Raw genomic sequence first — 25,206 nt, 5'->3', positions numbered from 1 at the left:
TAACTCTTATTCTACATTTTTCTGGAAATACTAGACAGAAAAGTTAGGCTAAAATTTTTTTTAAAGGCATTTGAATTTGGAAAGAAGTAAAATTTTTCCTATTCAAGATGACAAGATCTTATACATAGAATATCCTAAGGAATTCTCTCTCTTTCTCTCTCTCTCTCCCTCACATACACACACCCACAAATATACAATACAAATAAAAAACAAAAAGAAACTATTAGATTTAATATACAAATTCAACAGAATGGCGGGATATCAGATCAACACACAAAAATACAGTTCTGGAAAGCCAAACTTGTTATTATTTATCTGTTTATTTATCTATTTATCCATCTATTTATTGATTTGTTGATATAGCTATCTCTTTATCTACTTATTCATCTATTCATTCATTCATATGTCTGTCTTTCTATATGCCTGTCCGTCCATCCGTCCGTCCGTCCGTCCGTCCGTCCGTCCATCCATCCATGCATGTGTTCATTCATTTATTTATCTCTCTCAATTTGTTTACTTATTACGCTTTTGAGCTTCACATTTCTTCAACACCAAACTTCAAATTGACCTGGATTTTAAGGCAAAAAAGATGTCAATGACTTCTTAATTATGCCTACGGGAAAAATTGATTCACTTGATTGGTTTTCTTCGTGACACGTTTGCTTTAAATCTACTTTAAATTACTTCTCATTAAGCTTGATCCAAAAAAATTGGATGATCTTTTTTTTTTTTTTTCCTTATTTGTATGAGTTTAAAGAGCTTAAATTTGGAGGAAAAGAGACTTAATGATTCTCTCGTGGTTCACTATTTGAGCCCAAGCACCCATGTGTATAGACTCAGTGCTTCTCAGGTGGTGGCAAAAACATTCATTTGCCCTGTGTTGGCTATTAGGTAGGAAGGTTGCCCCTGGCTGGAAGGAGGTCAAACCTCAACAGTGATCATGTCGTTGGGAGAGTCTTTGAACCTGAGCAGAGAGAGCAACTATATTTATAGAGTTTATTTAAGTAATTCTCAGTGCAGAGAGTTTGTTCTATTTTTGTTTGTTGAGTTTTTAGTAGAACCATGTAACACAGGGGTGTAGAAAGCTGTTAAAAGGATTTGTGTCTGTGTTTGAGAAAAGCAGTGCAGGCAATGCTTCCATCCCTGAATCTTAGTTTATGTGAAATAATAATCAAAAAAGCAGTAAAAACAGCAGCATCCATAATAATCATCATTAAATCTGTTGAGTGTTTGCAGCATGCTGGACAATGTTGTAAGTTGTTTGCATGTGTTAACTAATTTACTTTTTAGTAAACAATATTAGTGGTAGATGCTATTACCAGTAACACTTGAAAGTTAATAATTAATATCTGAATCAAGAGAGCAAATACCTTCTTACCTGTCCAGGACCCTTCCAAGATCATATTGATTTTATATTTTCATTTTTGTTTTCTGGTTCTAAAATCAAGTGCCAAAAACTGTACAATTTCACATTATTCAAAATTTATAAATGTCACCTTGATATTGTAGGTATATTTCCAGCAGTGAACAAAAGTGAGGCAAGTGTTGACCATTCCTAGGACTCAATTCTTCAGTTAAACTCTGAGATTGGTTTCCAGAATGCTTATGTTTTATCCTATGACTGACTCAATGGTTGTTTGACGACTGGAGTTTCTTTGTAAGGTGTTTTAGAGAATAAGATAAAATATTTCAAATTAAGGAATAATTATGTTATAATTATTATAAATTATAATTTATAAAATAACATAATTGAGGAAAAATGAAGATAAGAGCTTACTGATGTGACTTCCATCTCTGTCTGTGTGTGATAGAGTTAACCTATGTATTTTCTCTCTAAACTCTGACCTACATCACCTTTCTTCTTAAGTTATTGCACATTTCTTTTTCCTACTTGAGCACAGCAGCTGTCTTATGTCATCCCATGGAATTAGGTAAGAGAATTGGCTGGTTAAAATCCCACTTCGCTTTAATTTTTCCAGATTAAATGTATCTCATTCAAATAGAACAAATTTAAGTGGGCATCATGCCAAAATCTAAATTCCTGTCTATGAACTTGGAGACATTTAAACCTTAGGGGCTGAAACATTTATATTGGATCTGTGGACTTCCAGAAAGCTGAGTCTCTTACTTCTCTGGTCAAGCCAACTTGTTTATTTTGAGAATAAAATTATTGCAGTATTTAACATAATATCGCCTACATTATATAATTCTCAGTATTGCATGCATATTTTGTACAGAAAAAAATCAAAGTAAATATTAGTTGATTACTAATTACGTGGAGTCTAAATCTACACGCATATTTTAAAGGTAAAATAGAGTTAACTGGTTTTTCTTTTTTTAACATTCAGTTAAGATCAGTTATTTGACTTGTTTTTCACTTGAACAAATATATTTTGAGCCTTGACCCTTTGTTCTTTTTTTTTTTCTCCCAGGAGTGTAGACACCAGGCCTCATAAAGTATCACCTACAATTTCTACAATGTGCTTAATTGTGGGCTAGAGACCTAGTTCCCCCAGAAGGCCTCTGAGAAACAAAATATGAATTCCACCATGATTAGGCAGTCAGCCCATGTCTATCAAGAGGTTGAAAGCCTCATATAAGGATGAGAAAATGAGTTTGAACATTTCTTTTTTTATTAAAATTTTTCATGGTAAATGATTGAAGGCTTATTGTCTGAAGCAAAAAAAAACAAAGGCAACCTTGCACACTCGTAGTGTGGTAACGGTTCCTGAAGTGTGTTTCAGATTAGAGGTTTCTACAGTTTTGGGTTCCTTTTCAAATCTATTTCTCTGCCACCCCGTAGAGGTGCCAAATAAAGTAGCTTAATTATTCATAATATATGCAGTTTGTCTCTGTGACTCTTTGATATATATAACCAACAAACAATATAATTTAACTTAAAACTTTGTGAAAGACGGACTTGCTGTGAGTATGTAACACTATCCCCAAGTGGGGTGACAGGGAAATCTATTTAATTTTGCAGACCCCTTCCCCAGCGTCTTACCTAATGTTTTATTTCAAATAAAATTCCCTGGGAAAATGAAACATATCTCTATATGAGACACTATATATCTCAACTGAAATAAGTTTTAAAATTAATTACTTTATATCTGGAAAAGAATGTGGATGTCTACACATCTAATGAAGAAGAATGTGTTTTTCAATGCAGTAGCTTGTTCTTCAGTTTTAAAAACATGACCCGCTGGATGTGAGCAGTCTCCTTCATAACAACAATTCAAATTTCAAATAGCTGTCTTAGGCCACTAATTACTCTGAATTTAACCTAAAATATTACAATACCTTGGAGACTTTACTACAATTCATATCAAAAAGATCAATATACAACTAATCTCAGGGACACTATTTAAAGGAATGTGTTTTATTTGATAAATTATGTAGAGTGGATTGTATTGTTTTTTTTTTTTTTGCACATTCATTTCCTTGATTTGCGTGATATCTGGGCTGCCCAAATTATTCAGATTACATTTGAACGATTTCTGCAAGAATGAGTATCAAGGTAAGTTATGTGAGATTGATTTGACCATACATTGAATTGAAATTTTCTTGGGGCAGCAATCACAAAGGAGCAAGGTGAGAGACATTTCTTGGTAAGGTGAGATAAGGGTTAGGGTTTGAAGGTCCAATGCAACCCCTACTGGGCAGCAAGGCCCTGCAACTATCACTCATAGTCTTGATTGGGGTAGTAAAAACATTTCTTTCTTATTTTTGCCTTACCACTTTGCATTATGCTTAGGACATAGTCATGTTCAGGAATATTACTAGAAACGTGAAAGGTTGTAAACTATGTAAAGTATTTCAAGCAATACAAACACCTGTTGAGAAACTTATGCAGTGGTATTAAAATATTTTGCAAATTGTTTTATTTTTAGTGAAATATATATGCTTATATGCATACGTATATATGTGTGTATATAATGTGTAACTGTCTAGTTTTCATAACCGATTTTGAATACATGCACATTATCTCAACAAGTTGATGTTTTTAGTTCCTTTCTCCATTTTCATCATGTGCCCTTCATTTCAAATTTCTCCTGTATGTTTAGTGTATTTCTATAAATTACACAAGAAAAATTCCTAATATGAATCTGTTAGTTAAAAAAAAAAAGCGGTTTCCATCAAGTCTATCCTGACTCAAAGCCACCCTGTAGGACAGAGCAGAACTGCCCAGTATGGTTTCCAAGGAGCCGCTGGTGGAATCGAGCTGCAAACCTTTTGGTAAGCAGCCCTAACTCAACGACTGCGACAGGTATGAAAATGATCAAAGGTCGCGAGAAATGATTAGCAAGTTTTGAAAAGATCTACTGTGTTTTACCAAAACTATGCTACTGCATATCTGATAACGTTGCTCACAACATTTTTGGCCTAATAATTTAATAAAGTTGTTTTGTTTAACTAGGTTTTAATATTTTTGGATTATTTCTTTATTTTAAGCCTTCTATTTCATTTTCGATGTATCACTTATTTGTATATTTTTTTCTGCTTAGTCGGCTCTTTTCATTTTTATTATTAATTTTTGGTAAATTGGATTTTATTTGTGATATTAAAATTTTTTATTTGTTCTAAGAATTCAATTTGGGTTCTTGTTTAGATTTATAATACTTTACATGAAATTTTGGGGGGTAAAAACTACAAAATCAAAATAACGACCCCCACCTGGTGAAATGAGCATTCCAATAGATTGGAAATTGTTGCCAGTGTTCCCATTTTCTTTTTTTTAAATAAATTTTTCCTTCCATATATATGTTTATTTTACTTTGTCATTCAAAAATTTATACACAATTTTTTTCATGGCATTGGCTGCAATCCCTATTGTGTCAGCACTCTCCCCCTTTCCACCCCACATTCCCACATTCCATTTGTCCAGTTTTCCTGTCCCTTCCTGCCTTCTCTTCTCTGTTTTTTGGCAGGTGTAGCCCATTTGATGTCATATACTGTTCGTTTTATAGGCCTGTCTTACTTTGGCTGAAAGGTAAACTTCGGGGGTGGCTTCAGTTCTGAGTTAGAAGGATCTCCAGGGGCCATAGTCTCCAGGGTTCTCTGCTCTGACTGGGATTACAACAGAAAGTCCTGGACAGAGTGGGAGAAAATGTAGAACAGACGATCAAATTCACAAAAAGCACAGACTTCCCTACATATTTTATTGAAGGAGCCCTGGCTGTACAGTGGTTAAGCACTGGGTTTTAACCCAAAGGTCAGGGGTTGGAACCTACCTACCAGGAACTTCAAGGGAGAAAGATGTGGCAGTCTGTTTCCATAAAGATTAACCCACTGCCATCCAGTAGATTCCAACTCATAGTGACCCTATAGGACAAAGTAGGTTTCAAAGGCAGTAAATCTTTACAGGAGCAGACTGCCACATCTTTCTCCCTCAAAGCACCTAGTAGGATCACACCACCAACTCTTCTGTTATCAGCCAAACACATAACCACAGCACAAACAGGGCTCCTTCTGTACCGATTGTAGCTTTAGAAATCCTATGGTGCAGTTCTGTTCTGCCCAAGGGGTCACTATGAATTGGAATTGACTCCAAGGCAATGGGCAGAGTATATAATTTATTGATGATATATAGTCATATAATAATTACATAACTTCTATAAACCCACTGCCATGGAGTCAATTGCAACTCATAGCGACCTTATAGAACAGAGTAGAACTGCCCCACAGGGTTCCCAAGGCTGTAAATCTTTACAGGAGCAGACGGCCACATCTTTCTCCTCCTGTTCAGCAGCTGGTGGGTTCCAACTACCGCCTGCCTTTCAGTTAGCAGCTCAGTGCTAAAATCACTACACCAGAATCAAGACTCCTGATAACTTCTACAGCTATTGTATTCTTACTTTCCTGTTTTTCTATCACGCCCAATTATCATGCTATTTTATCACGTTTATATCCATAAAATTTTACATGTTGTATTTCCTCCTCTTCATTCTCTTATCGACATTTTTTTTTAATTTTTATTTTTAACTTGATCATTTTCTTTCAGATTTTTATTAAAAAATTGCATCATGGTCTGAAATATATAACCTATCTTGAAATTTAGATTGTATTTACATCAATTGGTTTACAGTGAACTAGCTTGCAATGACATTTATTTTGTCCTTTCAGTTACGTGTGTTTGCATTTGATATTTTTAAAACATAAACCAGTTTTTTCGATAACCATATTTAAATAATATCTTATTGTCATTGAGTATTGTTATTACTAAGGTGAAAAATTTTAAGAATATTAAAAATATAATGTATTAGAATGTTGTTAACTATAAATTATAATTTATACAATTTATCAAACACTTTTAGCAAGCTAAGTGTTTTTCATTCATTAGGTTTTCAAAAACAGTAAAGCTTTTAAATAGAAAAAATTTTTTTCTTTTTTGTGTTGTTATTTTTGTCATATTCTATTTCATGGGTTAGAACATTCAAAAAAATCATAACGTTGTTAGAATAAGTCTTTGTTTTTTTCTGAATTATACAAACATCCATCATTATTTTATATCACTGTGTTTGCTGTTTTGGAGAAAAGCACTCTTCTTTGAGAAAGGCCTATAGTGAAGAATGATGGTTCAATAGAATCAAAGCTTTTTAGAATATATGAAATGTGTGTAGTATCTTTCCTATATAACTTAGTGATATGATTATTTATAGTCAAATGTGCCTCAGTTTATACCAACTTGGCTGACTATAGATAATGTTAAAAACAAAATTTCTACAAGATTAGATTTGTATATGAACCCATAAGTTTAACTTGCAATTTATGAATGGGAAGTTTCAGACAAGAGCTTTCTAATTCATGAATAGCAACTACAGGTTATGAGTTCTTATACAAATTTAATTTTGTAAAAATTTTGTTTTTAACAGTTCTGGTGATGGGGATAGGATTAATGGAACGTTTTGAACTAGGTTAAGCTCAGCAGGCAAGTCTTAATTGGTTAACTCACATTTTGGCTTCTGGGAAGGTCAGGCATTTGTAGGAACTAGACTTAGGTTTGGTTTGCTGATGTGGGGCTTAGCATAAGTGACTGCACCTTGGACCAAGTATAGTCAGGTCAACAATAAATATAACTTTATGACAGATCATTGAATTCTATATGCTAGAATTGTATTTATATTTGCATGTATGTGTAATCAACAGTTGGTATTGTCAATTAATTTTCTTATTTGTCACACTTTATATTAAAGCTGACTAGTTTTACTGAAAATAATTTTAATTTCTCAACTTTGTTGAGCAATATTTATAATAACAATTATCTAAAACTTTCAAATTTTAATGGGGCACCAATACCTTTTGACTCCATATCTCAACTGAGGAGCAAGTAATAACATTTTACTAACTGACATTTCGTCCAAGTGCAGTTCAAATGTAAATTTCCCCTATCAATATAAAAGGACCAAGTCAAATTCAAAATGCTATTCTTGACATGTTCCTTGAGTTAAACTTAGATTAATAATTGCTAACGTAACATTTTAGTGTTTCTTTCTCCAGCCCTTCTTAAAGGTCTTGCATATTTGTTTTTTGCCTGGGCAACAAATTTCCACATACAATTACAGATATTTTAAAAATAACCGCCAATTCTTTTATAAGAGTTGTAGTATTCCTGACATACAAATGGTAATATAACATTTATTACAACCTATAGCCAATATAATTTCAAAATGGAGAAAGAAATTCTTTTTGTAAGAATATTATATCATATTTGAACATCACTGTCCTGTTTAATTATTTAAATGAATGGAGTGAAAGATTTTTTTTTCTCATACCAAGTAAGCACATCTCCAATCTCTCATCTTGAAGATATTTAAAAGGGGAGAAAAAACTCATGTTGGCAAATCATCTAAATGTTTATTTCCAGATAATATTTTTATTCTGTAAGAAGTAAAAAAAAAAAAAATTATCATTTTTTTTTTTTTTTCAAATTGGCCATTGCTCAACAGACACAGATTCAGTGTATAGAAACGGGGAGAAATAGTCACCTAAAGTGATTCAAGGAAATTCTACTGCATTTAATAATCATTTTGTTTTCTTCTGAAGGACATTCAATGTTGTTTACATTGAATTTTCAGATATTGTCTGCTTTATTTTTATCTAAGCCATGAAGACAGAAAATCAAACTTTTGGAGCAGAATTTATACTTCTTGGCTTTTTCCAATATGGCCAAATGAACACCGTCCTCTTTGTTACCATTGCGGGCCTCTTCTCAGTGACTTTGATGGGGAATATCATACTGATCCACCTCATCCGACTGGACACTCCGCTCCACACTCCCATGTACTTCCTCCTCAGTCAGCTCTCCTTCATTGACATGATGTACATCTCCACCACGGTACCCAAGATGGCAGCAAACTTCCTGTCAAATGATAAGACTGTTACTTCTTTAGACTGTAAGATTCAAACCTTTGTGGTTTTGACCCTTGGTGGAACTGAAGCTCTTCTTCTTGGTTTCATGTCTTATGATAGATATGTAGCGATCTATCACCCTTTACATTATCCTGTGCTCATGAGCAAGACGATCTGTTTGTCCATGGTCACATGTGCATGGGCCAGTAGTTCTATCAATGCTTTAATACATACATTGCATGTATTTCAACTTCCATTCTGTACATCTCGGATCATTAACCACTTTTTCTGTGAAGTTCCATCTCTAATGCCTTTGGTGTGTCAGGACACCTCCCAGTATGAGTATACTGTCCTCTTTAGTGGCCTTATCGTTCTGCTACTACCATTCATGGCCATTCTGGCTTCCTATGCCTGAGTGCTTATTGTGGTGTACCAGATGAGCTCAGGTAAAGGGCAGACAAAAGCCATCTCCACGTGTTCCTCTCATCTGATTGTGGCAAGCCTATTCTATGGGACTACTCTCTCGACCTATACAAGACCACACACCTTGCATTACCCTGAGGAAGATAAAGTGGTGGCAGTATTTTACAGTATCATTACACCTCTTCTGAACCCATTTATCTGCAGTCTGAGGAATAAGGAGGTCATGGGGGCTAGGAAAGGAGTTTTGGGAAAATAGACATTTGTACAGAAAATATGACTTTAGGAACCCTTTATAGTTTGAGACTGAACAACATGATTTGATTAGCCTACTGTCTAGAGAGATGTAAGCTCAAAGAAATGTTTACAAAATAAATAATTAGACAAATGCCTTCATTTCTCCTCTTTTCAGAAATAACTAAATCATTACTATTGGAACTGGATTGATTTACAATGTATAAGCAAGAGAATGGTTGCCATTATCTATGTCGTTTATCTTCTAAAGCAGTAGATTTAGGACCCATAAACACAATACTCCTATGTCACAGCAAATATTTTTTCTTCTTTAATTTGCTGAAATAAAATGCATAGAAAATATAATTTATTTCAAAATGCATAATATCTAGATAATATATATGATGAGCAAACTGTAGTATAGAGCAGATTTCATATATCCACTCATTCTTTCATTCATTGAACAAAAGTTTTAATGCTTTAACTTTGTATGTGATGCAATTATAGGCACTGGTGATATGGGATTGAGCAATATAAAACTGACATAAATGTCTGCTCTCTTAAAGTTACATTTCATTGTGAGGAGAAAGACAATATATAAAATTAATGCATAAATTGTACAGTATATCAAAAAGTATTAATTGCCATGAAGAAAAACTAGGTGGAATAGGGAAACTAAAAGATGTTTGCAATTATAAGTAAAATAGAGAAGGGAGAAACAAGAATGTGACAATTTATCAGACTAAAAGGAGTAAGGAAGAGAATCAAGTGGACATCTGAGGAAGAGTGTTCTGGGAAGAGCAAAGAGCAAGTGAGAACTTCCTGTGATGGGAACATGTCCTTCATAGTCACAAAAGATCAAGGAGTAAATTGGTGAGACTTAGGCAATAGGTAGATTTAATGGGGCCAGAACATGTAGTATAAATTAGATCAGTATGAGGATTCTGGATTTTAACCCAAAATGCTGGGCAACCATTGCTGAGTTGTGAGTATAGAATTGATGTGAACACAAGGAGGCCATTGCAGTAGCCCAGGTGTGACAAAATATGGCCTTGGATTGAAGTGATATTAGTGGAGGAGCAAAAGCTGGCCAGATTCAGGAGACTGGGAGAAAGCAGATATTTGAGTTTTGTGGACACATTGGAATATGAAACGCTTCAGAATTGGGCTAAGACTTGGACTAAATAATTGGAAGTATGGCGTTGTCATGATTACAGTTTGGGGGAAGCCACAGGTGGAGCGTTTTCATCATTCAGCACCTCTTGTGCTACTTTTACGTTGACCTCTTGGCCCCACAAACGCAGTCATTATTCTGACTTCTATCACCATTAAATAGAAGCTCTTATTTCTCATCACCATTGGGTAGAAACTTTGGCATCAGAAAAAAAAAGTTCTCTTTGATATCTGGCTTCTTTTAGTCAACATATTTAAAAGATTTAACCATATTTTTGTGTGTCTCTGTAACTCCATCGTTTATATTACAAAGCTACATTCCATTATATGGCTCCTGAGCAATTGTTTCCATTCTGATGCAGGAAATGTTTGGCTATCATGAATAAAACTGCCATAAAACTTCCTGTACAAATGCTTTTTGAGAACATATTAACTGAATTATCTTGTATATACATCAAAGATTGAAATCGCTTGGTCATATTTTAAGTACATGTACAGCTATGAATGTGTTATTGCAATGTGGGTTTAACCATTTGTATTCCATTCAGCAATACAAGAGAAATTCTTAGAGTCTAAGATTGTTGATAATAAATAATGCAGTGACTTGCTAAACTACCTGGCACTAAATATAAAATTGGATATAAGCCATGACGATAAAATCCAACCAGTGCTAAAACAGTGCATGAATAATGGTATTGGAAGAAAGTATTCATTTTCTGTGAAGTATTTAAGATAATCACTGACATGATTGTTTTTAATCCATTGTCAATAATTTTAATAATTATGGTTTGTAATTCACAATGTTCAGTTTTCCACAACAGCAACAACAAAATATTAGGCATGCAAATAAACAGGAGCACATGGCTCATTCACAGGAAAAAATAAATAAATTTGAAACAATCCCTGAGTCAACTCAGATACTGGAATTACTAGAGAAATAATATAAATAAACTGTATTAAATATGTTCAAGGTGCTAATGGATACCATGTACAAAGGACTAAAGGTAACCAGTGAAATAATGTCTTAACAAATAGAGACTGCCAGTAAGGAGATAGAAATTATAAAAAGATACCAGATAGAAATTAACAATAATCTTTCTCAAACTCTTCCAAAAAATAGAAGGCAACTCATTCTAGAATGACATTATCACCCTGATACCAAAGCAAAAATAAATAAATAAATCACAATATACCTTATGAATATGGAAGCAAATCTTCTATAAAATACTAACAAACCAAATTCAGCAGCAAATTGCAACAAAATACTAGCAAACCAAATAGGGCAGCATATTGGAAGGACTATACACCACGACCCAGTGAAACTTATCCCACAAATGCAGGAGTGGTTAAACATAAATATCAATTAATTAAGAGAATGAACAAAAATGATTATATTAATTGATGCAGAAAAATCATTTGACACACTCCAATACCCTTTCATAATAAAATCACCCAACAAACTAGAAATGTAAGGAAACTGCTTGTATCTGATTAAGGACAGTTATGAAATGCCCACGGCTCACATCACTCACATTGGTGAAAAACTGAAAGTTTTTCCTTAACATCAGGAACAAAACAAGGATGCTTGACTTCACAACTCTTATTCCATATTATTACATAAATACTAGCCAGAAAAGTTAGGAAAAAAAAAATAGGAAATGGCATTCAAATTTGAAAAGAAGTAAATTTGTTCCTATTCAAATGACATGATCTTATATACAGCATATCCTAAGAAATACTCTGGGCTCAAGCATAACAATGATTGTGAGGATGGCACAGGACAGAGCAGTGTTTCCTTCTGGTGTACACAGGAGTCGCTATGAGTCAGAACAAACTTGGCATCACCTAACAACAACAACAGAGAATACACACACTCACATACAACAAACCAACAAAAACAAAAATAAACTATTAGATTTAATATACAAATCCAACAAAATTGTAGGATGTCAGGGGAACACACAAAAATCAGGTTTTGACTAGAGCTCTGGAGAACCAAACTTGATATCTCTGCTTATTTGTTTATTCATTCATTCATTTATCTCTCTTTGTTTATTTACTGATTACTCTCTTATACTTCAGATTTCTTCAATACCAAACTTTAGGTCTTTGAACCTTATCAGAGAGAGTGACTGTATGTACAGGGCTTATTTTAAGTAATTCTCCCTGTAGATAGTTTGTTCTAGTTTTGTTTCTTTTTCTCTTGAAACTTTAGTAGAACCATGTCACACTGGGATGGGGAAAGCTTTTAGAAGGATTTGTGTCCACATTTGAGCAAAGCAGTGGAGGAGATGCTTCCATCCTTGAATCTATCTTAGTTTATGTAAAATAATAATCCAAAAAGGCAGTAAAAACAGCATCATCATTAATAATCATCATTAAGCTAATATTTATTAAGGGCTTGCAGCATGCTGGACAACATTGTAAGTTGTTTGCATGTGTTAACTAATTTAATTTTTAATAAACAATATTAGCGGTAGATGCTATTATTAGATAATCTATGAATCAAGAGAGCAAGTAATATATTCCCGCTTCTGCAATTCAGACAGAGTGAGTCACCCCCATCCTACCTTCCACCATCACGCTCCACTTTTACTCCCTGATTTAATATATGGGCCCCTGAGAGATATTTCTCTTTTTATGCCTCAGGAAGAGTTCTAGGTTTTCATGTTCTCATACCCATAGCTGACAACTGTCTGTGTATAATACACAAATATTTTTCTCATGCAATATCAGGTGATAATAATAATAAAACAATAACAACAAGCACCACTTAAAGGTATCAAACCTAACTTCAGAGGTAGGTTTTCATTGAAACACAAGAAACTTGAACTGCAGATCCTCTCACCTGTGCAGGCCTCTTCCACAGTCATATCAATTTTATATTTGTATTTTTGCTCTCTTGTTCTTAAAGAAAATGCCAGCAACTGTACAAGTTTCACAGTATTCAAAACTTACAAATATCACTTCAATATTCTAGAAATCCTTCCACAAGTGACTGAATGTGAGGCAAATGTTGACTATTCATAGGACTCAATCATTCAGTAAAAATCTGAGATTAAGGTTCCTAAACACCTGTGTTTCATCCTAAAACTGACTCAGTGATTGTTTGGCCCCTGGAGTTTTCTCTGGAAGGTGATTTAGAGAATAATGAGACAAAATATTTCAAATTAAGGAATAATTATTATAAATAATAATTTGTGAATTATAAAATAACATATATATTATAATTGGAGAAAAATGAAGATGAGATCTACGATGTGACTTACATCCCTGTCTGTACATGAGAGAATAAACCTGTGTATTTTTTTCCCAAAATCTAACCCACATCGAGTTTCTTCTTAAGTTATTGCACTTTTCTTTTCCCATTCTTGAGCACAGCAGCTATTTCATGTCATCCCATAGAATCAGGTAAGGGAATTGACTGGGCAAAATTTCAGCTCACTTCAATTTTTCCAGATTAAATACATCTCATCGAAATAGAACAACATTATTGAGCACCATGCCAAAATCTAAATTCTACTCTACACGTGGGCACTTTAACCCTTAGGGATCACAGCATTTGTATTTGATCTGTGGACTTTCAGAAATCGGAGTCCCTTACTTCCATGGCCAAGCCAACCTTCCTATTTTGGGAATAAAATTATTGTAAAATTTAGCACATTAACAATATCACCTGTATTAGATAACTCCTCAGTATTTCATGCATATTTTGTATAGAAAAAAAAAATCAAACTGTATATTAGCTGATTACTAACTATACGGAGTCAAAATCTACGTACGTATTTTAAAGGTAAAATAGTTAACTTTTAAAAAAATTTTTTTAAAGCAATCAGCTAATATCAATTATTTGATTTTTTTTTCACTTGAACAAATATATTTTGAGGCTTGACCCTTTGTTCATTTCCCTCCCTCCCCCCAGGAATGCAGACACCAGGACTAATAAAATATCACTTGTAATTTGTACAATGTGCTTAATCACGGACTAGAGGTCTAGTTTTCCCAGAAGGTCTCTGAGAAACAAAGTATGAATTCCACCCTGATCAGGCAGCCAGCCTGTGTCCACCGAGAGGTTTAAAGTCTTATATAAGGACGAGAAAATGAGTTTGAACATTTGATTCTTTTTTCCACTAAATTTTTTCATGGTAAATGATTGAAGACTTATTTGCTGAGGCAAAAAAAAAAAAAAAAAAAGCAATCCTGCAAGTTCATAGAATGGTAACACTTCCTAAAATGTGTTTCAAATTAGGGATTTCACAGTTTTGGATTTCTTTGTGAATTTATTTTTCTGCCACCCTGTACAAGTGTCAAGCAGCTTGATTTTCTTAATACATGCAGTTTTGTCTGTGACTTTTTAATATATATGACAAACAAATAATATAATTTAACTTAAAAATTTTTGAAAGACAGACTTACTGTGCCTCTCTAATGCTGTGCCCAAGTGGGGTGACAGGAAAATCATCTATGTAATTTTGCAGATCCATTTCCCAACTCCCTGTTTAATGATTTATTTCAAAAAATCTTCTAGGAGATTGAAACATTATCTCTATAAAAGACAATATATCTCAATTAAAAATTTTTTTCAGCTATTTTTATGTATGTAAAATAATCTATATGTCTAAATACCTAATTAAAAAGAATATGCTTTTCAACACAGTGGCTTGTTTTTCAGTTTTAAAAACGTGGTCTGCTGGAGGTAAAGCAGTCTTGTTCATAATAACAACCATTCAGATTTCAAATAGCTCTTTTGGGCCATTAATGACTCTGAATTTAACCTAAAATATTATAATACCTTGAATACTTCGCTACAATTCGTGTCAAAAAGATCAATATATGACTAGTCTCAGGGACACTATTTAAAGGAATGTGTTTTATTTGATAAATTATGTAGAGTGAATAGTATTTTTCTTGGATGCCCATTTCCTTTGATTTGGGCGATTTCTGGGCTGGCTAGATTATCCACATTACATTTGGATGATTACTGCAAAAATTGAATATCTAGATATGTTATCTGAGATTAATTTGGCCATATATTGATTTTAAATTTTCTTAGGACAGCAATCACAAAAGAGCAAGGTGAGAGATGTGTCTTTGTAAAGCGAGAAAAGGGTAGGGTTTGAAGGTCCAGTGCAACCCCTACTGGGCAGCATGGTCCTGGAGGCATCACTTGTAGTCTTGACTGGGGTAGAAAAAAATGTTTCTTATTTTTGCCTTGCCACTTTGTATTATGCTCAAGGCGTAGACATATTCAACAATATTACTGGAGTGGTGAAAGGCTGTAAACTGTTTCAAGCAATACAAATTCGTGGTGAGAGTCTTTGCAGTTGAATTAAAATATTTCGTAAATTGTTTTATTTCAAGTGAAATATATATGCATACATGCATATGCATATATTTTTCTATATATAATGTGTAACTGTCTAGCTTTCATAACTGATTTTGAATACATGCACATTATCTCACCAAGCTGATTTTTTTAGTTCCCTTATCTGTTTTTATCATGTACTCATCATTCTAAAATGCTTCCGTAAAGCATATTACATTTATTATACTTCTACAAATTATTTACACAATGAAAATTCCTAATATGATATTGTTAGTTAAAAAAAACAAAGTATGCCTCAGTTTATACGAACTTGGTTGACTATAGATAATGTAAAAAATAAAATTTCTACTAGAGTAAATTTGCATATGAATTTATAAGCTTTATTTGCAATTCATGAATAGGAAGTTTCAGACAATAGCTTCCCAATTCATGAATAGCAGATATAGTTTATGAGCTCATATACTAACTGGTTCATTCACATTTAGGCTTCTGAGGTCAGGCATTTACAGAACAAAGACTTACATTTTGGTTTGCTCATATGACTGCATCTTGGACCAAGTATAGTCAAGTTAATAGTGAATACAACTGATGATGAGTCATTGAATTTTTTTTTATTAACTTTTATTGAGCTTCAAGTGAACGTTTACAAATCAAGTCAGTCTGTCACATATAAGTTTATGTACATCTTACTCCGTACTCCCACTTGCTCTCCCCCTAATGAGTCAGCCCTTCCAGTCTCTCCTTTCTGACAATTTTGCCAGCTTCCAACTCTCTCTATCCTCCCATCCCCCCTCCAGACAGGAGATGCCTACACAGTCTCAAGTGTCCACCTGATATAATTAGCTCACTCTTCATCAGCATCTCTCTCCTACCCACTGTCCAGTCCCTTTCATGTCTGATGAGTTGTCTTCGGGGATGGTTCGTGTCCTGTGCCAACAGAAGGTTTGGGGACCATGACCGCCGGGATTCCTCTAGTCTCAGTCAGACCATTAAGTGTGGTCTTTTTAGAGTCATTGAATTTTATATGCCAGAATTGTATTAGTATTTGCACGTGTATAATCAACAATTGTTATTGTCAGTTAATTTTGTGCTTTGCTGCTAGCCACAGGGTTGGCAGTTCGAGCCTACCAGCCACTCCTTGGAAACCCTATGAAGCAATTTTACTCTGTCCTATAGGGTCTTTGTGAATCGGAATCAACTCAACAACAAGGGGTTTTATATTAAAGTTGGCTAGTTTTTAATTGAAAATATTTTCTATTTCTTAACGTTGTTCTGCAATAAGAATTATCCAAAACTTTTGAATTTTAAAAAAGCCATCAGTAGTCTTTTGATTTCATATCCCAATTGAGGAGCAAGTGATAAACTTTTACTAATTGCCACTTCTTCCAAGTGCGGTTTAAATGTAAATTTCCCCAATTAATATAACAGGACTAAGTAAAATTAAAAATGCCATTCTTGACATGCTTCTTGAGTTAAATTTAGATGAATAATTGTTAACTTCTATTTTAATGATTCATTCTCCAACCATCCCTTAGGTCTGGCATATAGATAGATAGACAGACAGATAGATAGATAGATGATAGATGCTGATGATGATAGGTAGATAGACAGATGATAGATAGATAAATAGATACATGATAGACAGATAGATAGACAGACAGATAGATGATAGATAGATAGATAATAGATAGGTTTTAGGTAGGTAGATAGATAGATAGATGATAGATGATAGATAGATGATAGATAGATAGATGATAGATAGATAGATGAAAGAAAGACAGATAGAAAAAAAAATTTTTTTTTAGATAGATGATAGATAGATAGATAATAGATAGATAGGTTTTAAGGTAGGTAGATAGATGATAGATAGACAGATGATAGATAGATAGATGATAGATGAAAGAAAGATAGATGATAGATAGACAGACAGGTAGGTAGATAGATGATAGATAGATAGGTAGGTAGGTGGGTAGGTAGGTGGGTAGACAGGTAGGTAGATAGGTAGGTAGATGATAGGTAGGTAGGTAGGTAGGTAGATCGATCAATCTTTTTTTTTTTGGAGGGCTTTGTCAATGAATTCCTATTTACACTTATAGATGTTATCTACATAACCACCAATTCATTTAGAAGAGCTAAAATATTCCTGACCCACAAATGTTAATATAATTTTTATTACAATGTATAGCCAATACAAATTCAAAATTGAAAAATGGAGTCGAGAAGTTTTTTTTAAAGAATATTATACCAAGTTTAACCAACAGTGCAATTCTAAACTATATATATGAAGGAATTGAGTGAAAGATTTTTCACAACATGTGAACATGTCTCTAGTCTATCATCATGAAGATATTTACAAGGGGAGTAATAACTCACGTTGGCAAATCATCTAAATGTTTTATCCCCATATTATATTTTTATTCTGTGATCAATTTTAAAGAAACGTTATTTTTATTTGATTTTTCAAAATGCCCATTGCTCAATAGACACAGATTCAGTGCATAAAAACCCAAAACCAAACCCATTGCTGTTGAATTGATTCTGACTCATAGTACCCTATAGGACAGGGAAGAACTGCCCCATAGAGTTTCCACGGAGTGCCTGGAGGATTCAAACTGCTGACCTTTTGGTTAGCAGCCATAGCACTTAACTACTACACTACCAGGGTTTGCTATATAAAAACAGGGAGAGACATAGTCACCTAAGCTGATTAAAGGGAATCCTACTGCATTTAATAATCATTTTGTTTTCTCTCAAATGTCAATCAATGTTGTTAATGGAATTTTCAGATATGGTCTGCTTTGTTTTGATTTAAGCCATGAAGACAGAAAATCAAACTTTTGGAGCAGAGTTTATACTTCTTGGCCTTTTCCAATATGGCCAAATGAACAAGATACTCTTTGTTGCCATTACTGTCATCTTCTCAGTGGCTTTGATGGGAAATATCATACTGATCCACCTCATCCGATTGGACACTCTGCTCCACACTCCCATGTACTTCCTCCTCAGTCAGCTCTCCTTCATTGACATGGTGTACATCTCCACCACGGTGCCCAAGATGGCAGCAAACTTCCTGTCAAATAGTAAGACCATTACTTTTTTAGGTTGTGAGATTCAAACCTTTCTGTTTTTGACTCTTGGTGGAAGTGAAGCTCTTCTTGGTTTCATGTCTTATGATAGACACGTAGCGATCTGTCACCCTTCACATTATCCTGTGCTCATGAGCAAGACGATCTGTTTGTCTATGGTCATATGTGCATGGGCCAGTAGTTCTATCAATGCTTTAATACATACACTGTATGTATTTCAACTTCCATTCTGTACATCTCGGATCATTAACCACTTTTTCTGTGAAGTTCCATCTCTAATGCCTTTGGTGTGTCAGGACACCTCCCAGTATGAGTATACTGTCCTCTTTAGTGGCCTTGTCATTCTGTTACTACCATTCATGGCCATTCTGGCTTCCTATGCCCAGGTGCTTATTGTGGTGTACCAGATAAGCTCAGGTAAAGGGCAGACAAAAGCCATCTCCACGTGTTCCTCTCATCTGATTGTGGCAAGCCTATTCTATGGGGCTACTCTCTCCACCTATACAAGGCCACATTCCTTGCATTACCCTGAGGAAGATAAAGTGGTGGCGGTGTTTTACAGTATCATTACACCTCTTCTGAACCCATTTATCTACAGTCTGAGGAATAAGGAGGTCATGGGGGCCATGAGAAGAGTGCTGGGAAAATAGACATTTGTACAGAAAATATGACTTTAGGAACCCTTTATAGTTTGAGACTGAACAACATGATTTGATTAGCCTACTGTCTAGAGAGAAGTAAGCTCAAAGAAATGTTTACAAAATAAATAAACGTAACAATGCCTTGGTTTCTACACTTCTCAGAAATAACTAAAGCTTTGTTATTGGAACTGGGTGGATTTGCCGTGTAAAAGCAAGAGAATCGTTGCCATTTTCAACTTTATCTTCTAAAGCAATAGATTTAATCCCTGTCAACACAATGCTCCCATGCCATAACAAATTTTTAGTACCTTTTTAATATTCTGAAATAAAATGCACATGAAATATAATTTACCATATAATACATAATATCAGGAAAATACATATGATGACCAAACTATAATATAGAGCAAAATGCATACATCCACTTATTTATTTACTTATTCATTCATTGAACAAGGGCTTTAATGCTTTAACTCTGTATGTGACACTGTTATAGGCACTGGTGAAATGGGATTAAACAAGAAAAAACTGACGTAAGTCTCTGCTCTCATGAAGTTTACATTTTATCGTGGGGAGAAAGACAGTATATAAAATTAACGGGTAAAGCGACCTTATATGAGTCGGAATCAACTCGACAGCACTGGGTTTGGGTAAATTTCAGAGTATACCAAAAAGTATTAATCACCATGAAGAAGAACTAAGTGGAAAATTGGAATCGGGAAAACAAAGGGTATTTGCAATGTTAAGTCAAACAGAGAAGGGAGAACCAAGAATGCAACATTTGTCAAAAACTAAAAGGAGTCGAGGACAAGAGACAAGTGGATATCTGTGGATGAATGTTCTGGGAAGAGCAAAGAACAAGTGAGAATTCCCTGAGGTGGGGACATGCCCAGCATAGTCACAAAAGATCAAGGAGTAAATTGGTGAGACACAGAAAATAGGTATATGTTTTGGAGCCGGGTCTTACAGTGTAAATTAGATCGATGTGAGGATTGTGGTTTTGAACCTAAAACGACGGGCTACCTTTGCAGAGTTGTGGTAGAGAATTGATGTGGGCAGAAGAAAGCCATTGCAGTAGTCCAGCTGTGACAAGATATTACCTTGGACCAAGATGATATTAGTGGAGAGGCAAAGACTGGGCAGATTCAGGAGACTGGGAGAAAGCAGACATTTGAGTTTTGTGGACACATGGGATGTGAAATACTATGAAATAAGAAGCTTTCAGAATTGGGCTAAAACTTGAAATTAACAACTGGAAGTGTGGAACTGTCATCATTACAGCTTGAGGGAAACCACAGGTGGAGCATTTCATCATTCGTCATCTCTTATGCTACTTTCATGTTAATGCCTTAGGCCCACAATTACAATCATTATTCTGGCTTCTATCGCCATTAAATAGAAGCTCTTATTTCTCATCACCATTGAGTCGAAACTTTTAAATCAGAAAATAAGTTCTCTTTGATGTCTGGCTTCTTTTCCTAAACATGTTTAAAAGGTTTAACCATATTTTTGAGTGTCTCCATCATTTTTATTACAAAGCTGAATTCCATCATATGGCTTAGAATAATTATTTCCATTCTGATGTCAGAAATGTTTGACTATAATGAATGAAACTACCATAAAGCTTCCTGTACAAGTGTTTTTTGAGAACACGTGAACTCAATTCTCTTGTACATATACCTAAATTGAAATTGCTTGGTCATAAATTAGGCACATGTTTAGCTCTAATAAAAAAAAAAAAAATTTTTTTTTTAGCGTTATCCAAAGTGGATTTAATCATTTATTTTCCAATGAGTAATATATGAAAACTTCTTAGAGTCTGAGTGTTGATAATAAATAATGCAGTGGGTTGCTAAACTACTTGCTTCTAAATATAAAGTGGAATATAAACCATGAGAGCAAAATACAACCAGTGTGCCATCAGTGCATGAACAATGGTATTGGAAGAAAGTGTATATTTCTGTGAAATATTTTAGAGATTCACTGACAAGATTTTTCTGGATCCATTGTCAATAATTTTAATAATAATTATATGTAATGGCCTTTAGGAACACTCATTTCTGGCTCAAGACAAAATGTGTTTATTGGTCTATGAATGCCTTACTTCGGTCAGTTTGTTTATAATATAATGTATACCTGTAAGTTCACCACCCAACCCAACAACTAAAATAGTAAATTTATCTTTAGTGCTCCTCCAACTCTTGGCGACCCCATGTGTGTCAGAGTAGAACTGTTCTTGGTAGGGTTTTCAACGGCTTATTTTTCTAATGTGGATCACCAATCCGTTCTCCTGAGGTGCCTCTGGGTAGACTCGAACCACCAAGCTTTCAGTTAGCAGTGACTATGTTAACTGTTCGCACCATCCAGGGACTCTTCATATCCTCCTATACCTCTGGGTAGACTCGAACCACCAAGGTTTCATTTAGCAGTGACTATGTTAACTGTTCGCACCATCCAGGGACTCCTCATATCCTCCTATACCTCTATCATCATTCTGAATTTTTGTTTTTTTAATTCTCTTGCTATAATTATAATATAGAATTCATAGGGTATTAGAAAATATTTTTAGATGCTGTAGAACTTAATAAAGGGGTCTTAAGTTGTAGATAATCTTTTTGAAAATTGTTTTTTCGGTTGACATTACTAACGCTCCAGGTTGAATGAAATGACAGCCCATTCTATTTTATTATTGAATGGCATTCTATTTTAAGACTATACTACACATTTATCCATTTTTTGTTGTTGGTGTTGTTGCTGATAGATGCTTGTTTTATTTCTAGTTGTCTACTATTATATACAATGCACTTATAAACATTGTTGCATTTGTCTCCTGTTTCCCATAAACAAGAGTTTGTATTTTGTATATATCTACGAATGGAATTGGTGGTGAAATTACTTAAGTGTGTAAACCATTTGTGTTTTACATAAAGTTTGAAATTCTAATTTATACTTACTATCAAAAATGAAAATAATAAATCCATATTTTAATAAATGTACATTCAAATTTAATGAATTTTAACATATTTAAATATTTTTCACACAGACTGCATGAAAGTTCACATCTGCAGACCACATCAGTCAGTGAAGTATATGGTTGTATGTCCAGTTGCTAGCTTCAAGTTTCAGGTAATCTCCACCCCAGCTTCTTGATCTTGGCCTTAGAGTTTTATACATCCTTGATCTTTTATTATTGTGATTAATTTTTGTAGTATTTTTGACCATTTTCATGCTTTTGAGTTCCAATAGAGCCTAAACCTGACTAAATACGATGCCTAAACTTCAACAGCTATAGCTAACAAACTTTTTTTAATAGCAATTTGAAGGATGATTTGTGTAAGTTATACAGAATAAAGAAATCCATATACAGTACATTCACAACTAATCAGATAGATTATCGCAAATTGAACAAACCTATATGAAAGTAGTAACATATTATTAGCACTTGAGAAGATTCCTCATGCCTCCCCCTAGCTGCTACCCATACTTACTTGTAATGAAACCATTATATTTAAGTGCATTATCCATGAATTATACTGAACAATGAAAAAATAAATCATTTCAATTATTACATAAATTCAATATAATCCCCATTAGAATCCCATCAGTGTGTGCATGTGTGTGTGTTTAATTTACAAGTTGGCTATAGAATTTATATAAAATGATGCAAAAAACAGTAATAGCTCAAAGGGAATTTTAAAAATAATAAAATGAGATGCATCATTCTATGTGATATTAAAAATTTGTATTGATATAATTATAGACCAGTGGAAGAGAATACATAATACAGATGCACACATATGTGTACAATGATGAGTCACATATGTCAGGTGCTTGTATGGGGAGTGATAAAAGGATACACATTTCAGTGAAAGTTGTTGGATCAATTGTATATCCGTGTATATTTTTAAAAAATGAGATGTGGATAATGTCAGTGAAAATGACCAAGTTGATAGCCTCAGATAGCTTCTGTGAAGGGCCTGTTCCTGCACAGAAACAGCGACAAAGCAAAAAGTGTTAGAATCAACTTTTTTTGAAATTTAGAAAGTTTTAAAATATTTACAGCAACCAAGCAAATACTGAAATAAGAGAAAACCAGAAAACCGAACCCACTCCCATCAAGTCGATTGCGACTCATAGCGACCCCATAGGACAGAGTAGAGCTGCACTATAGAGTTTCCGAGGAGCGTCTGGTGGATTCGAACTGCTGACCTCTTGGTTAGCAGCCATAGCACTTAACCACTATGCCACCAGTGTTTCTGAAATAAGAGAAAGGCCACTTAAAAACATCAGGAGAGGGGATGTTACAGAAAACAGTGTGTTAAGAAGGTATAGGATTCATTCCCTCCACTGAAGCAATGAAAAAAACCAAAAACCAAACCCAATGCCATCGAGTCGACTCCCACTCATAGCGACCCTATAGAACAGAGTAGAACTGCCCCATAGAGTTTCCATGGAGCGCCTGGAGGCTTCGAACTGCCGACCCTTTGGTTAGCAGCCATAACACTTAACCACTAGGCCACCAGGGTTTCCCTGAAGCAATGAATAAGTGGGAAAAAAACCTGACAGAATAAACATTAAGTGCTTCATGAGAAAAGATGCTGTTGAATTTTGATGAAAAATTGTGGCATTTTTGTTTATTCACCTACTATCCCCCATTCTCCACTTGGCAGCTGCCATGAAGACAGCAGCCCACATTCCTGGTGTGGCTTGCTGGTGCCAGGGTGTGGACAAGACAGATCTTTTTTCTAAAAATGTTGTTGTTGTTTATTTTGACCAATCTGGTAGTTCCAGAGATACTTGCTCTGAGATAGGCCTTGGCTTTACTCCTCTCAGACATGAGTGGCTACCAGGTGGTGTCTGTCTGTGAAAAGCCTTAAAGACATATAATGCCATAACCAGCTTAGGTAAGGAATGGAGAACAGGGAAAGAAGCAGACAAACCTGATAGCCTGGAAAAGAAGAGGCTGATGAGGCAGATGCATGGGAGAATAAACTGTTTGTAGAGATACTGAATGTACTGAAGGATCAGAGATCCAATGTACATACCCAGGTTGAATGCATGCTCAGACAAGACCTGAGAGGACCCTAGGTTTGAGCCTCTGGCAGATCTTTGGGCTCTGCACAAACGGAGGTGTAGACTAAGGCCCAGTTGTAGGTGGCCTGGCTAAGCATTGAAAGAGTACCTAATTCAGAGTCAATCTTCAATGACCAGGAAAGGGTTTTTAGTTTTCTTTTTCTTCTCTTTTTGACCCCAAAAAAGGTCTCTATCAGGTCACTGGTTGACCACTAAAATAACTGAAGATAGACTTCAGTGACCACACATGGCAAAGAAAACAGTCTATGAAAAATAATAAATACATACAAACAAATAAATAGTTTGGAAATGTCACTAAACAGATGACCGCAGCCCTCAACAATAACAGCAAGCGCTAGGTAGGCTGGAGAATCTGCTTTTCAGAGTTAACACATAAAATTCACAAAGCCCAGAGTTTGGTAAAAATACTAGGCATGCCAAGAAACAGGAAGTACAACCAATTCACAGGAAAAAAAAAAAAATCGGTGAAAGCAGTCCCTGAAGAACCAATGACATAGAATTGCTAGGCAAATCGTTTAAATCTACTGTGTTAAACGTGGTCAAAGACCTAAAGGAAAACAGGAGAATGTCTCAACGAATAGAGAATATCAATAATGACAAAGAAATTATAAAGAAGGCATCAAATAGAAATTAACATCAATCTTTCTCAAACTTTTCCAAAAACTAAAAGGAAGGAATAATTTGTAACTCAATCCATGATGCTATCAGCATCCTGATATTTAGCCAGACAAAGCCATCAGAAAAAAATACTGCATAGAAATATCTATGGAAATCCTCAACAAAATAGTAAAACTCCAATCCAGCAGCATATTAAAAGGACCATATGCCATAACCCTGTGTGCTTTGTCCCACAAGTGCAGCATATATAAAAGTCAATCAGTGT

This window comes from Loxodonta africana, unplaced genomic scaffold (assembly GCF_030014295.1).
Source record: "Loxodonta africana isolate mLoxAfr1 unplaced genomic scaffold, mLoxAfr1.hap2 scaffold_31, whole genome shotgun sequence".
Lineage (NCBI taxonomy): Eukaryota > Metazoa > Chordata > Mammalia > Proboscidea > Elephantidae > Loxodonta > Loxodonta africana.
Note: the sequence above shows the minus strand (reverse complement) of the source record.